This window comes from Oncorhynchus kisutch, linkage group LG20 (assembly GCF_002021735.2).
Source record: "Oncorhynchus kisutch isolate 150728-3 linkage group LG20, Okis_V2, whole genome shotgun sequence".
In the NCBI taxonomy this organism is placed as follows: Eukaryota; Metazoa; Chordata; class Actinopteri; order Salmoniformes; family Salmonidae; genus Oncorhynchus; species Oncorhynchus kisutch.
This window is the reverse complement of record NC_034193.2, coordinates 39672356-39687943: the sequence shown is the minus strand read 5'-3', so window position 1 is coordinate 39687943 and position 15588 is coordinate 39672356. Positions and strand designations below refer to the sequence as shown.

Sequence of the window (15588 nt, the reverse complement as noted above, 5' to 3'; positions counted from 1 at the left end):
TTTTCTTCCCTGTTAGGTTTTTGTTTGAAGCTTATATCAAAAGGATCCAAACACTCAAGTCAATTTAGCTCCTGTCTACTGCCTACACTAAAGGAACATGCATGACTCATGTAGCTCGTGTTTGCAACAAGTTGTCTCTCCCTTGCAGAAACAGTCAGGCTCTTCAAGATGAAGACGAGGCTGTTATGAAGTCTCCTACTGCCTCTCCTGAACCAAGCGACAAAGCCGCTTGCCCCACTAAGACAGGGCAAGGGGTGGACACCAAGCTCCCATGTACAAGAATCTAGACTGGGAGGTAGTGTGGACCAGAATGAGCCAGATGAACAGCTACCCAACCCACCTACCTCAAACCAGGTCAGGAAATCTGTAGTGTTAGCAAAAGTTTTTATCTTGAGATGTAACCTGGTGTTGGCAATTTTCCTGGGATCCCACTGCTGACACCAATTATGCTTCATATTCCACCTCTGACACCATTTACCCTTGTAATCCCTTACCTAGTACCATTTGCCATTGGGATCCCACTTGTAAACAGCAATTTGCTTTGGGATCCCACTTTGGACACCGATTTCCCAGGGAAATCCCATTCGTGACTCCAATTAATATGTATATTTATATGTTTTCTGTGAATGTGGTGGTACCAATAAACCCGGTTTGTGTTGTGGTTGTGTACTCAGACGGAAGCTGGGGTAGCTGAAGCAGAAAATGACGAGAACGAGCTGAAACTCGTGGATGACGGTACCCATTGCAGCTCCCAAGAGCCCCACCACCACCACCAAAGGTATCACTCCTATTTAGGGCTGTGACATAAAGGAATTGTGGGTAACAATCCATTGACATGCATATGACAGCAATTAACGTTATAATTGTTATCATTACAAATTTAAGAAAAGATTCCTCATCAAATGAAGGGATGCTAGGTTGGAGTGGATTTTCACATTTTACTATTGACACAAGATTAGTGCATGAGAGAGATGGAATAACCTAGTTGTCAACTGCTGTTGCTGTTTCTGAAAAGGTCGAACTAGTCAGAGACCTCCACCATTTTTTATAGAAGATTGATATGTTTATTCTCCCTCACGATTCACGCACTTAGTGAACTGCGCCGGAAGCAGTAAGCTGTGCGCACCACTGTTTCCAGAGGAGCAGTATTTCCCGAGGAGCGGTATTTCCCGAGGAGCAGTATTTCCCGAGGAGCGGTATTGAACTGTAATTCTATGTCATATGTGAAAACAAAGTTGGAAAAGCATGAGAAATAGCGGGTCTGTGCTCAAATAATTTCAAAACGATATGTTGGCTTGCAAAAAAAGAAAATCAAATGCATTAAGTGACATATTGTTGATATTTAACTTGCTAGCTTTATAAGGCTCCATGTTAGGAATCCTACTAAAGTGAGTGATAATATAAGGGGCTTTACAACCCATTTTAACCCCTTAACAGGATGCACTGCATTGGTTTTAAACTCTTTACTTATATTCAATGAAACATGAGGCCAATTGCTTGTTACTATACATATAGCCACCCTTTAACTACATGGAGTTAGGAGGTGTGTGTGTGTGTGTGGGAATGGACATTTACGAAAGGGTGCTGTATCAGCATACACATTGCTTACAAGGTCTTGTACAACAACAGCAGAGGCCAAGCCATAGCCTATTCTATTGGCAATCACTACTCACTTGTTGATAAATGGAAAACTTTGGAATTTCTAATCTTGAGTCGGGAAGGGATCTTGAGAGCTAGGCCTACATTACTTCAACGGTCGCTGTCATGTGTAATTTTGTACGTCGACAAGTGAAATACTTGGAAACAACCTACCACTCTTGAAGATGTCAATATCCTCTTCAGGAAAACAGATTTCAGTTGCGGCGTGCTGCCAAACCTTACTCTTTTGGGTCAAGCCTTTGTTATTTCCTCATATCGTTGCCCTAGTTTCCTTAAAGTTCCCCTGAAAGTTTCAACTTCCTTATTCTGACTCACTCTGGAGTCTAGTGACCCATTTACCATGTATGCATCCCAAATGGCACCCTATTCCCTATAGAGTCCATTACTTTTGACCAGGGCCGATAAGGCTCTGATTATTGATAGCCAATGCCTCTGAGCAAGCCTTTTGACAGGGACCATCAATCTATATTTTCGGTTGAATCAATCAGTGGTCAACAGCACATACCCTTTTTCAGATACCTCATTTCCTATCTTGAACTTGATCTAGGATCAGTTTTCCCTTTTCAATCATAATGAAAAGGATTACATGGACAAGGGGGACCTTATCCTAGATCAGCACTCCTGAGACGCTTTGCGAATACAGGCCCAGGTCTGGGAGTTAATGGCATTAAGTGAATAATTAAACTCCAGGGAGAAACTGAAACCAGTGCACACTGCAGCCCCTGGGCCCAGTTTTTAAAAAGTTATTTATCTAGATTATGCCTATCTGACAGGATTAAATGCAGAAAAATAGAAGAAATAGAATGGGAGTCCCCATTCAAGTCAGTGATTCGTCCCTTCTATTAATTCTCCTTCTATGCATTTAATCCTATCCAATAGGCTAAGTCCAGATAGACAACTTTTGAAAAACTAAACTGGGCCCAGAGGATCAGAGCTTCCTATCTCTGCTGTTGTCATTGTGATCTGCACCTGGCGTCCCTTTATCAAGTTTGGGCAACTCCAGGCCTCGGCAGCCTGAATGGCGTCACACGTTTTCACCAGCCCTAGCTAAAACACCTCAATAAGCTAAATGTATTCTAAACTGGAGACTATGATTATTTGAATCAGCTAGGAGAACTTGAGCAAAAGTGTCACCAATTAGTCCCCCTAGGACTGGAGTTGCCCATCCCTGCTTTACATGACCAGAGAGGTAGAGGCGAAGCGAGAGGATTTACTCGGCCAAAAATCTGTCTGCGTGAGAAACCCATCTTTGTTTTGGACGTCTATGAGAGATGTTAAATTACATGAGGCTTATTTGATCGAATAGAAGTTTCGTAATGTTTAGGCTGTTACAAATGTACTGCTATAAGTGGATGCACTTGGTATTCCGTCAGCTTTGAGAAAAACAACTTAGTTGTGCCTGTTGATTACATGCATACAGTTGGGCAAAAAAGTATTGTCAGCCACCAATTGTGCAAGTTCTCCCACTTAAAAAGATGAGAGAGGCCTGTCATTTTCATCATAGGTACACTTCAACTATGACAGACAAAATGAGAAAAAAAAATCCAGAAAATCACATTGTAGGATTTTTAATGAATTTATTTGCAAATTATGGTGGAAAATAAGTATTTGGTCAATAACAAAAGTTTATCTCAATACTTTGTTAAATACCCTTTGTTGGCAATGACAGAGGTCAAACGTTTTCTGAGTCTTCACAAGGTTTTCACACACTGTTGCTGGTATTTTGGCCCATTCCTCCATGCAGATCTCCTCTAGAGCAGTGATGTTTTGGGGCTGTTGCTGGGCAACACGGACTTTCAATCTTTGGAGGGAGTTTTCTATGGTGTTGAGATCTGGAGACTGGCTAGGCCACTCCAGGACCTTGAAATGCTTCTTACGAAGCCAATCCATCGTTGCGCGGGCGGTGTGTTCGGGATCATTGTCATGCTGAAAGACCCAGCCACGTTTCATCTTCAATGCCCTTGCTTATGGAAGGAGGTTTTCACTCAATCTCACGATACATGGCCCCATTCATTCTTTCCTTTACACGGATCAGTCGTCCTGGTCCCTTTGCAGAAAAACAGCCCCAAAGCATGATGGTTCCATCCCCATGCTTCACAGTAGGTATGGTGTTCTTTGGATGCAACTCAGCATTCTTTGTCTTCCAAACTCGACGAGTTGAGTCTTTACCAAAAAAGTTGTATTTTGGTTTCATCTGACCATATGACATTCTCCCAATCTTCTTCTGGATCATCCAAATGCTCTCTAGCAAACTTCAGATGGGCCTGGACATGAACTGGCTTAAGCAGGGGGACACGTCTGGCACTGCAGGATTTGAGTCCCTGGCGGCGTAGTGTGTTACTGATGGTAGGCTTTGTTACTTTGGTCCCAGCTCTCTGCAGGTCATTCACTAGGTCCCCCCGTGTGGTTCTGGGAGTTTCGCTCACCGTTCTTGTGATCATTTTGACCCCACGGGGTGAGATCTTGCGTGGAGCCCCAGATAGAGGGAGATCAGTGGTCTTGTATGTCTTCCATTTCCTAATAATTGCTCCCACAGTTGATTTCTTCAAACCAAGCTGCTTACCTATTGCAGATTCAGTCTTCCCAGCCTGGTGCAGGTCTACAATTTTGTTTCTGATGTCCTTCGGCCCGTTAACCCAGAATCCTCCTCGTTTTAGGAGCTGGAAATCGAGGCAGAGGAACCACAACCCCAATCATTAGCACCAATCAGGGCACGGCCGAAAGGGCCAGGGACACAGTGCCCTTGTCAGGGGAGGAGGAATCTGAACACAGCGAGCCGGAGCCAAGAGGGTGAGGAGGAAGAGTGATGAGGACGATGTGGTCCAGTCTAAAACAGTTGAGTGTATACTAACTATTGTGTGTGTGTGTGTGTGTGTGTGCGTGCGCGAGTACGTTTGGATACACCTACTCATTCAAGGGATTTTCTTTATTTTTACTATTTTCTACATTGGTTGGTTACTATAATAATAGTGAAGACACCAAAACTATGAAATAACACATGGAATCATGTAGTAACCAAAAAAATGTTAAACAAATTAAAATACATTTTATATTTGAGATTCTTCAAAGTAGCCACCCTTTGCATTGATGACAGCTTTGCTCACTTGATGACAGCTTTGCTTTTCCAACAGTCTTGAAGGAGTTCCAACATATGTTGAGCACTTGTTGGCTGCTTTTCAGTCTGTAGTCCAACTCATCCCAAACCATCTCAATTGGGTTGAGGTCGGGTGATTGTGGAGGCCAGGTCATCTGTTGCAGCAATCCATCACTCTCCTTCTTGGTCAAATATTCCTTAACACAGCCTGGAAGTGTGTTGGGTCATTGTCCTGTTGAAAAAAACAAATGATAGTCCCACTAAGCACAAACCAGATGGGATTGCGTATCGCTGCATAATGCAGTGGTAGCGATGCTGGTTAAGTGTGCCTTGAATCCTAAATAATTCACAGACAGTGTCACCAGCAAAGCACCATCACACCTCTTCCTCCATGCTTCGCGGTGGGAACCACACATGCGGAGATCATCCGTTCACCTACTCTGCGTCTTACAAAAACACAGTTGGAACCAAAAATCTCAAATTTGGACTCAGACCAAAGGACAGATTTTCACCAGTGTAATGTCCATTTCTCGTCTTTCTTGGCTCAAGCAAGTCTCTTTTTCTTATTGGTGTCCTTTAGTAGTGGTTTCTTTGCAGCAATTTGACCATGAAGGCCTGACTCACGCAGTCTTCTCTGAACTGTTGATGTGTCTGTTACTTGACCTGTTCTTGCCATAATATGGACTTGGTCTTTTACCAATTAGGGCTATCTTCTATATACCACCAAACCTTGTCACAACCAAACCTTTTCACAACACAACTGATTGGCTCAAACGGATTAAATTCATCGACCTTGCCAAGGCTTTCGACTCTGTCAATCACCATATTCTTATCGGCAGACTCAGTAGCCTCGGTTTTTCGGATGACTGCCTTGCCTGGTTCACCAATTACTTTGCAGACAGAGTTCAGTGTGTCAAATCGGAGGGCATGCTGTCCGGTCCTCTGGCAGTCTCTATGGGGGTGCCACAGGGTTCAATTCTCGGGCCGACTCTTTTCTCTGTATATATCAATGATGTTGCTCTTGCTGCGGGCGATTCCCTGATCCACCTCTACGCAGACGACACCATTCTATATACTTCCGGCCCGTCCTTGGACACTGTGCTATCTAACCTCCAAACGAGCTTCAATGCCATACAACACTCCTTCCGTGGCCTCCAACTGCTCTTAAACGCTAGTAAAACCAAATGCATGCTTTTCAACCGTTTGCTGCCTGCACCCGCACGCCTGACCAGCATCACCACCCTGGATGGTTCCGAGCCTTGAATATGTGGACATCTATAAGTACCTAGGTGTCTGGCTAGACTGTAAACTCTCCTTCCAGACTCATATCAAACATCTCCAATCGAAAATCAAATCAAGAGTTGGCTTTCTATTCCGCAACAAAGCCTCCTCCACTCACGCCGCCAAACTTACCCTAGTAAAACTGCCTATCCTACCGATCCTCGACTTTGGCGATGTCATCTACAAAATTGCTTCCAACACTCTACTCAGCAAACTGGATGCAGTTTATCACAGTGCCATCCGTTTTGTCACTAAAGCACCTTATACCACCCACCACTGCGACTTGTATGCTCTAGTCGGCTTGCCCTCGCTACATATTCGTCGCCAGACCCACTGGCTCCAGGTCATCTACAAGTCCATGCTAGGTAAAGCTCCACCTTATCTCAGTTCACTGGTCACGATGGCAACACCCATCCGTAGCACGTGCTCCAGCAGGTGTATCTCACTGATCATCCCTAAAGCCAACACCTCATTTGGCCGCCTTTCGTTCCAGTACTCTGCTGCCTGTGACTGGAACGAATTGCAAAAATCGCTGAAGTTGGAGACTTATCTCCCTCACCAACTTCAAACATCTGCTATCTGAGCAGCTAACCGATCGCTGCAGCTGTACATAGTCTATTGGTAAATAGCCCACCCATTTTCACCTACCTCATCCCCATACTGTTTATATTTACTTTTCTGCTCTTTTGCACACCAATATCTCTACCTGTACATGTCAATCTGATCATTTATCACTCCAGTGTTAATCTGCAAAATTGTAATTATTCGCCTACCTCCTCATGCTTTTTGCACACAATGTATATAGACTCCCCTTTTTTTCTACTGTGTTATTGACTTGTTAATTGTTTACTCCATGTGTAACTCTGTGTTGTCTGTTCACACTGCTATGCTTTATCTTGGCCAGGTCGCAGTTGTAAATGAGAACTTGTTCTCAACTAGCCTACATGGTTAAATAAAGGTGAAATCAAATTTAAAAAATAAAAAAAAACTTTTAACAAGGCACACCTGTTAATTTAAATGGATTCCAGGTGACTACCTCATGAAGCTGGTTGAGAGAATGCCAAGAGTGTGCAAAGCTGTCATCAAGGCAAAGGGTGGCTACTTTGAATAATCTCAAATATTAAATTTTGATTTGTTCAACACTTTTTTGATTGCTACATGATTCCGTATGTGTTATTTCATAGTTTTGATGTCGTCACTATTCTACAATGTATAAAACTGTAAAAATAAAGAAAAACCCTTGAATGAGTAGGTGTGTCCAAACTTTTGACTCGTACTGTATATATTGGGGCGGCAGGTAGCCTAGTGGTTAAAGCGTTGGACTTGTAACCCAAAGGTAGCAAGATCGAATCCCTGAGCTGACATGGTAAAAATCTGTCGTTATGCCCCTGAACAAGGTAGTTTAACCCACTGTTCCTAGGCCGTCATTGAAAATAAGAATTTGTTCTCAACTGACTTGCCTAGATAAATAGAGGTAAAATATATCATGTGGATGGAACTCTGGTGTGATTGCACCGGATGTGTAACCACTAGACCACAGCCTCTCGACCACAGCCTCTCGTGGCTCACATTGACTTGTTTTTACTTACAATCAATCAATCTTTATGGTCCCCGAGGGAAATTTAGTTTGTAAAAAGAGTAGCCATAGGGAAATTTGGGCAAATGCCAGATGGGCTTGGTGTGTTGTGGAACAAAATTGTCCTGTATGTTATACACAAGGGAGTGATCTTTTTGGGGGGGAAATGATTGTTTTGGGTTAGAAAACAACTCCAAGCTGTACTTTTTTTTTATTTGAACAAATTGTAATGGACATAGATACAGTTTTTTTAAATAACAACAAAAAAATTGCAACCCTCGAATTGATTTTGATCAACAAATCAGTACATAAAAGGGAATTTTGAAATTCCTCAAGAATACATCACTGAATCGTCTTAGTGCATTTACAGATGCTGGCGCGTGATAAAACGAAATGAGCTACTATGAGAGTATTTCCTGTACCTTGTCAAATCTTCTACCCCATGATCCCCTCCCCAGTTGCCCCATCATAAAGGCTTATTGTTCTGTGATGACCTGATAACATAACAAAGCACATGTTGGCAGCTATTCTACTAAAATGACTATTCATAGGTGTTCTAGTAGTTGGGTTAGATAAGGATCTTTTAAAAGGCTTATATCAGACTGGGTATTAACTGAGCATTTTCCTCCCTAATGTACTCATGCCATGTAGCCCTAAAATGTCAACGTTACTCAAGAATGGAATGGTAGCTATTTTTGCATGAAGTACCGGAAGGGTCTGGTAGCTTTTTTTCCCATGTCATCAACACAGAGGCATTGTGACCTTGCAATTTATCATCCATTAATTTGTATGCGGTCGGTGCCGTTTTAAGATGAGGGAGGACAAAAAAAAATGTATGAGGAAACCACACATGTGGAGTTCATCTGTTCACCTACTCTGCGTCTCTCAAAGACACAGAGGTTGGAACCAAAATTTTTAAATTTGGACTTATCAGACCAAAGGACAGATTTCCACCGATCTAATGTCCATTGCTCGTGTTTCTTGGTTCAAGCAAGTCTCTTCTTATTATTGGTGTCCTTTGCAGAAATGTGACCATGAAGGCCTGATTCAAGCAGACTCCTCTGAACAGTTGGTGTTGAGATGTGTCTGTTACTTGAACTCTGAAGCATTTATTTGGGCTGGTAACTCTAATGAACTTATCCTCTGCAGCAGAGGTAACTCTGGGTCTTCCTTTCCTGTGGTGGTCCTCAAGAGAGCCAGTTTCATCATAGCACTTGATGGTTTTTGCGATTGCACTTGAAAAACTCTCAAAGTTCTTGAAATTTTCCGGATTGACTGACCTTCGTGTCGATGGACTGTCATTTCTCTTTGCTTATTTGAGGTTGCCATAATATGGACTTGGTCTTTTACCAAATAGGACTATCTTCTATATACCACCCCTACTTGTCACAACACAATTGATTGGCTCAAACGCATTAAGAAGGAAAGACATATCACTAATAATTTTTAAACAAGGCACACCTGTTAATTGAAATGCGTTCCAGGTGACTACCTCATGAAACTGGTTGAGAGAATGCCAAGAGTGTGCAAAGCTGACATCAAGGGCGGCTACTTTAAAGAGTCTCAAATATAAAATATATTTTGATTTGTCTAACACTTTTGGTTATTACATGATTCCATATGTGCTATTTCATAGTTTTGATATCTTAATTATTATTCTACAATGTAGAAAATCGTAAAAAATTAAGAAAATCCCTTGAATGAGTAGGTGTATCCAAACCTTTGAATGTACATACGTACGTTCTCGCGCACACACACAATAGTTAGTATACACAACTGTTTTAGACTGGACCACATCGTGTACACTTAGCAAGCAGTTTACCATTTTTCCAACAATTGTTTACAGACAGATTATTACATTTATTATTCACTGTATCACAATTCCAGTGGTTCAGAAGTTTACATACACTAAGTTGACTGTGCCTTTAAACAGCTTGGACAATTCCAGAAAATGTCATGGCTTTAGAAGCTTCTGATAGGCTAATTGACATCATTTTAGTCAATTGGAGGTATAACTGTGGATGTATTTCAAGGCCTACCTTCAACCTCAGTGCCTCTTTGCTTGACATCATGGGAAAATCAAAAGAAATCAGCCAAGACCTCAGAAAATAAATTGTAGACCTCCACAAGTCTGGTTCATCCTTGAGAGCAATTTCCAAACACCTGAAGGTACCATGTTCATCTGTACAAACAATAGTACGCAAGTATTAACACCATGGGACCACACAGCCGTCACACCACTCAGGAAGGAGACACATTCTGTCTCCTAGAGATGAAAGTACTTTGGTGTTGAAAGTGCAAATCAATCCCAGAACAACCGCAAAGGACCTTGTGAAGATGCTGGAGGAAACGGGTACAAAAGTATCTATATCCACAGTAAAACGAGTCCTATATCGACATAACCTAAAAGGCTGCTCAGCAAGGAAGAAACCACTGCTCCAAAACCACCATAAAAAAGCCAGACTACGGTTTGCAACTGCATATGCGGACAAAGATCGATAGAACTGTTTAGCCATAATGACCATCATTATGTTTGGAGGAAAAAGCCGAAGAACACCATCCCAACCGTGAAGCACAGGGGTGGCAGCATCATGTTGTGGGGGTGCTTTGCTGCAGGACGGACTGGTGCACTTCACAAAATATATTATATTGAAGCAACATCTCAAGACATCAGTCAAGAAGTTAAAGGGTTAGAGTTAGGGTTAGGGTCGCAAATGGGTCTTCCAAATGGACAATGACCCCAAGCATACTTCCAAAGTTGTGGCAAAATGACTTAAGGACAACAAAGTCAAGGTATTGGAGTGGCCATCACAAAGCCCTGACCTCAATCCTATAGAAAATTTGTGGGCACCAGCTCTGTCAGGAGGAATGGGCCAAAATTCACCCAACTTATTGTGGGAAGCTTGTGGAAGGCTACTTGAAACATTTGACCCTAGTTAAACTTTTTATATATATATACACATATATAGAGAGAGAGATTTTTTTTACCCCCCTTTTTCTCCCCAATTTCGTAGTGTCCAATTGTTTGTAGTTACTATCTTGTCTCATCGCCACAACTCCTGTACGGGCTCGGGAGAGACGAAGGTCGAGATCCATGCGTCCTCTGAAACACAACCCAACCAAGCCGCACTGCTTCTTAACACAGCTCGCATCCAACCTGGAAGCCAGCCACACCAATTTGTCAGAGGAAACACCGTGCACTGTGCCCGGCCCGCCACAGGAGTCGCTAGTGCGCGATGAGACAAGGATATCCCTGCCGGCCAAACCCTGCCTAACCCGGACGACGCTAGGCCAATTGTGCGTCGCCCCATGGACCTCCCGGTTGCGACAGAGCCTGCGCTCGAACCCAGAGTCTCTGGTGGCACAGCTAGCGCTGCGATGCAGTGCTTTAGACCACTGCGGCACCTGGGAGGCCTTCAAGTTAAACAATTTTAAAGGCAAAGCTACCTAATACTTATTGAGTGTATGTAAACTTCTGATCCACCATAATTTGTAAATAAATTCATAAAAAATCCTACAATGTGATTTTCTGGATTTTTTTTCTTCTCATTTTGTCTGTCATAGTTGAAGTGTACCTATGATGAAAATTACAGGCCTCATCTTTTTCAGTGTGAGAACTTGCACATTTGGGGGCTGACTAAATACATTTTTAATGTTCCATTGCACACTAGGGAGTAGTGTGCCATTTGGGACGTACACAAGGATTTTCCTAGATAGGGACTCAGGGTCCAAAACTAAATGGCAGAGAGCAGGTTCAAATTTAGATTCTCTTTCAGGCAAATGAAATGAGCAAAGAGAATGTGCTAGCTCAAAAGCTAAAAGCTCTTCAAAGAATACCAATCAAAACGGGATTGACCATAACTTTCAGTGAGTTTCAATGTTTTAATAGTGAGCTTTCAATGATTTTCTTTTCAAAATTGTTATTTCTATCAAAGGAAAAACCCAGTCCACTTCCAAGAACCCAGTCACCACGGGGACAGCGACTACGAGGACGATTCCGCGAAAGACGTGAAGGAAGAGGAGGACGTGGACCAACCTGAGTGTCCATATGGCACAGACTGCTACAGGTAGGATGCACACCACAGGATATAAGGAATTGGTAATCGTGTCTCAAGACCATTTATTGTCAGTAATGGCAAACATCAGAAAAAAGTAGCCTAATAGCTCCTACAATTTCAACAGGAAAAGAGATATAACCTATAATTATAGCCAGTTCTCCCCTGTAAGAGGTATTATGACCTCAATGGAACTTTCTGGATACAGGAAGGTTAAATAAAACAGTAAGGCAGTAATCAGGACTCAGATGACAGGAGAGTGTCTGAGTGGGCTCAATTTGTTGGCCTCCATTTTAACCTTGAGCAGTTGACATCGGCGACCAAAGTGCTTGAGCAACAGGAGAGGCTGACATTTTAGTCCCATTGGCATTTGACAATACTAGTAGCCCTTTGTAGTAAATCAAGCAATTTTCCATGTTTTCTTTCCAGGAAAAACACTCTTCACTGGAAGGAATACAAACACACCAAAAAAAAACTCAATTGTTTCTTACGTTCCATTTTTGGTTCCTTTCAATGCAGAAAATAATCAGCCGCACATCCAATGAATCCAACTGGTATGCAGAGCAGAGATATAAAGAGAAACCTTTGATCTGAAGCAATGCTATAAATACGTCTATTGTGCAGATGCCCAACAATCTTATCTGGGCTATTGAATTCAGTTTGTTTTATCTTTCCAGATTTAGTCAGCGATGTGTATGCATATCCATCCACTGTAGCACTAGTGAATACACTGTACAAACGTATAATCCACATTCCCCTCCAGAGTTTAAAGAAGCAATTAAACCAATTGCCCTCCGTTTCTCGGATGTGACGTCAGCAGGATCTTTAAGCTCATTGGGTAACATTGACTTCCTGTAAGGGAGGTGTGTAAACTCAATTTGTATTTGCCTCTCAGCTTACACACTCATAGTTATAATATTGAACATAGCTGCCATTACCAGAAACCTGTAGTAGGATGAAGTTGTCCCTAGACGCTGATCTTGTGTCAGTTTAGCATTTACCCCACTAATGGTTAAGGTAACGATCGGGGAAGGGGAAGCTAATCGTAGATCACATGTGGACAAGCTTTTTGTCTCGAGGGCCACATCAGGATTTAGAAATTCATTGGAGGGTCGCAAAGATTTTTTTTTTTTTTACAATTTGCTTGTCAAAATCTGTTTCCATTATAATTTATATTTATAACGGCCCCCCACCACCACCACCAAACCTCCTGTGGGCCATCAAACCCCCCACCCCTGTTCTAGATCATTACATAGGGAAACTTCATCCCGGAGCGTAGGTCACAGGTTGGGTAGGCTACTTTCTAAATGCAATCCATTAGTTACTAGTTACCTGGTGAATTACTTTCAGTTACTTTTGGATACTTTCCCCTTAAAATGCATTAGAAGAAGACTTGTGGTCGGACTCTCTCAGGTGGAACAAATTTAAACTTGTCCCTTTTTTCAATGCTGAATTGAATGATACCTATTTGAATCCTGTTATGAGTGAATGTAATAAAATGCTGTGCTGTTTTTGTGGAACGTACCATATAATATTGATAAAGACACAACCAATGTCTTGTGCTAGCATCAATGTAATTATACAGCACATTAATAATACTATAAATGGTCATTAATAATTCTATACAATCCCTTCTGCACCGATAAAGCCGGTATCATACAACAACGATGATGATGAGTTTGGGGACGATGACCGCTTCATCAATGATGAGAGCGAGGACGTAAGTGAAGACTATGAGCCACCTGACTCAGACGACAGTGGCAAGGAGGACCTCAAAAGACTCTAGAAAGAAGCCAAGGCCTTCACAAATCTGAACTACTGGCCTAAACTGGACTAATCTCCCTTTACCTGTTTTTAAACTAAGCATGCTATTTAAGCAGGGTTGAAGCGTGTTTGGGTATAGCTTTTTTCCTCTTCAAACACACTTGGAATCCAGCAGGTCTAGAATCTCCAATCTTAGCCTCCCTGTGCTGGGAAAATTGTCAGCAATTTACCCCATCAGTTGGGAAGAATCAATAAGGGGATTCTTGACTTGATGTCTTTGATGTCATATTGCTGGCTTTACCTTTTTTTTTTTAAGTAATTGAATTTATGTGTAATACTTTCTTGGATAGTAATTCATCACTAGCATTTTTGAGGTGTAGGAATTCTTGATTATTGGTTTGTTTGAATAGTATGGACAAGCAGTAAAACATATATATATATTCCTTTAAAAATCATTGATCAGTCCCTTCAGAAAACACCCCTTGATTTTTTTCACATTTTGTTGTTATAAAGTACAATTAAATTGTCCATTTTCCGTCAACTATCTACACTAAATGTTTTGTAATTTCAAAGAAAAATGCTAGATTTAGTATTTATTAAGGAAAATATTCAGTAAATGTTAAACACCTTTTGGTGTGAATTGTTTTGGGTAAGTCTCTAAGAGCTTTGCACACCAGTATTGTGCAAAATTTGCCCATTATTCTTTAAAGAATTATTCAAGCTCTGTCAAGTTGGTTGTTGATCATTGTCTGTTGGAAAGCAGACTGAACCAGGTTTTCCTCTAGGTTTTTGCCTGTGCTTAGAACTATTCTCTTTATTTTTATCCTGAAAAGCTCCCTAGTTCTTGCAGACAATAAGCATATCCATAACGTGATGCAGCCACCACCATGCTGGAAAATACGAAGAGTGGTACTCGGTGATGTGATGAATTTGCCCCAAACATAACACTTTGTATTCAGGACAAAAGTTTTTTTCTTTGCCACATTATTCACAGTATTACTTTAATTTCTTTTTGCAAACAGGATGCATCGTCATTTAGGTTAGGATTATCGAGTAACTACACTGTTTTAATGGCCTCATGGTGAAATCCCTGAGTGGTTTCCTTCCTCTCCAGCAACTGACTTAGGAAGGACGCATGTATCTCTGTAGTGACTGTGTGTATTGATACACCATCCAAAACCTAATGAATAACTTCACCATGCTCAATATTCAGCATCTGCTTTTTAATTTTTTTTACTCATTTACCAATCGGTGACCTTCTTTGTGAGGAATTGAGAAACCTCCCTGGTCTTTGTGGTTGAATCTGTGCTTGAATTTCACAACTCAACTGAGGGACCTTACAGATGATTATATGTGTGAGACGGGCTAGTCATTCAAAAATCATGTTAACCACTATTGCAGAGAGTGAGTCCATGCAACTTATGTGATTTGCTAAGCAAATGTTTACTCCTGAACTTATTTACGCTTGTCATCACAAAGGGGTTGAATACATATTGCCTCAAGCCATTCCAGCCATTTTTGTTTTCATTTGTAAAACATTCTTAAACTCACTTAGACATTCTGGGGTATTGTGTGTAGATCAGTGACACAAAATGTAGTTCTTTAATCCATTTTAAATTCACGCTGTAACACAACAAAATGTGGGAGAAGTCCAAGGGATGTGAATACTTTCTGAAGGCATTATAAATAATGTATCATACCAGTAGTTATGTGTTTAATTGACAGTAGTTTGTCATGATTTGTATGATCAATGCCAGTGTCATGTTTTTCTACAGTACTTTTACAGCTTTTATAGAACAATATTCATTGTCTGTCTCAATGTAGAAAGATGTGTAAAAATACACAAGATGGGATTACACCAGAGTGTAATAGTGTTTAATTATAAAAAATAAATAAAAATATATACAGTTTTTTTGTTTTTTTGTAAGCAAATTTGTATTTATTTTGTCGTCCAGTTTGACCACTCATTTTGTGATCCAATCCACATGCATTCATAAACAAAAACAGAGCGTGGCGGCCTCGTGTTTTTCATCCGGGTAGCGGGTTTAATAACATCTCCCTCTTTTCACCCTCTTTTGTGGACAGCGTAACAAAAACAGGTCAACGCACAGCTCCATACATTGTAAAAATATAATATGAAAATAATGAAATTATCCTTC

At 41.3% G+C, this 15588-nt stretch overlaps 1 long non-coding RNA gene across 1 annotated transcript; it reads left to right on the top strand.

Moving 5' to 3' along the window:
• The first annotated feature begins 148 nt into the window (after positions 1-148).
• Positions 149-15383, top strand: LOC109865671 (uncharacterized). Its single transcript, XR_004204417.1, has 4 exons — positions 149-354; positions 675-778; positions 11546-11677; positions 13314-15383. It is a non-coding gene; the product is annotated as an uncharacterized LOC109865671 (long non-coding RNA).
• Positions 15384-15588: the final 205 nt, after the last annotated feature.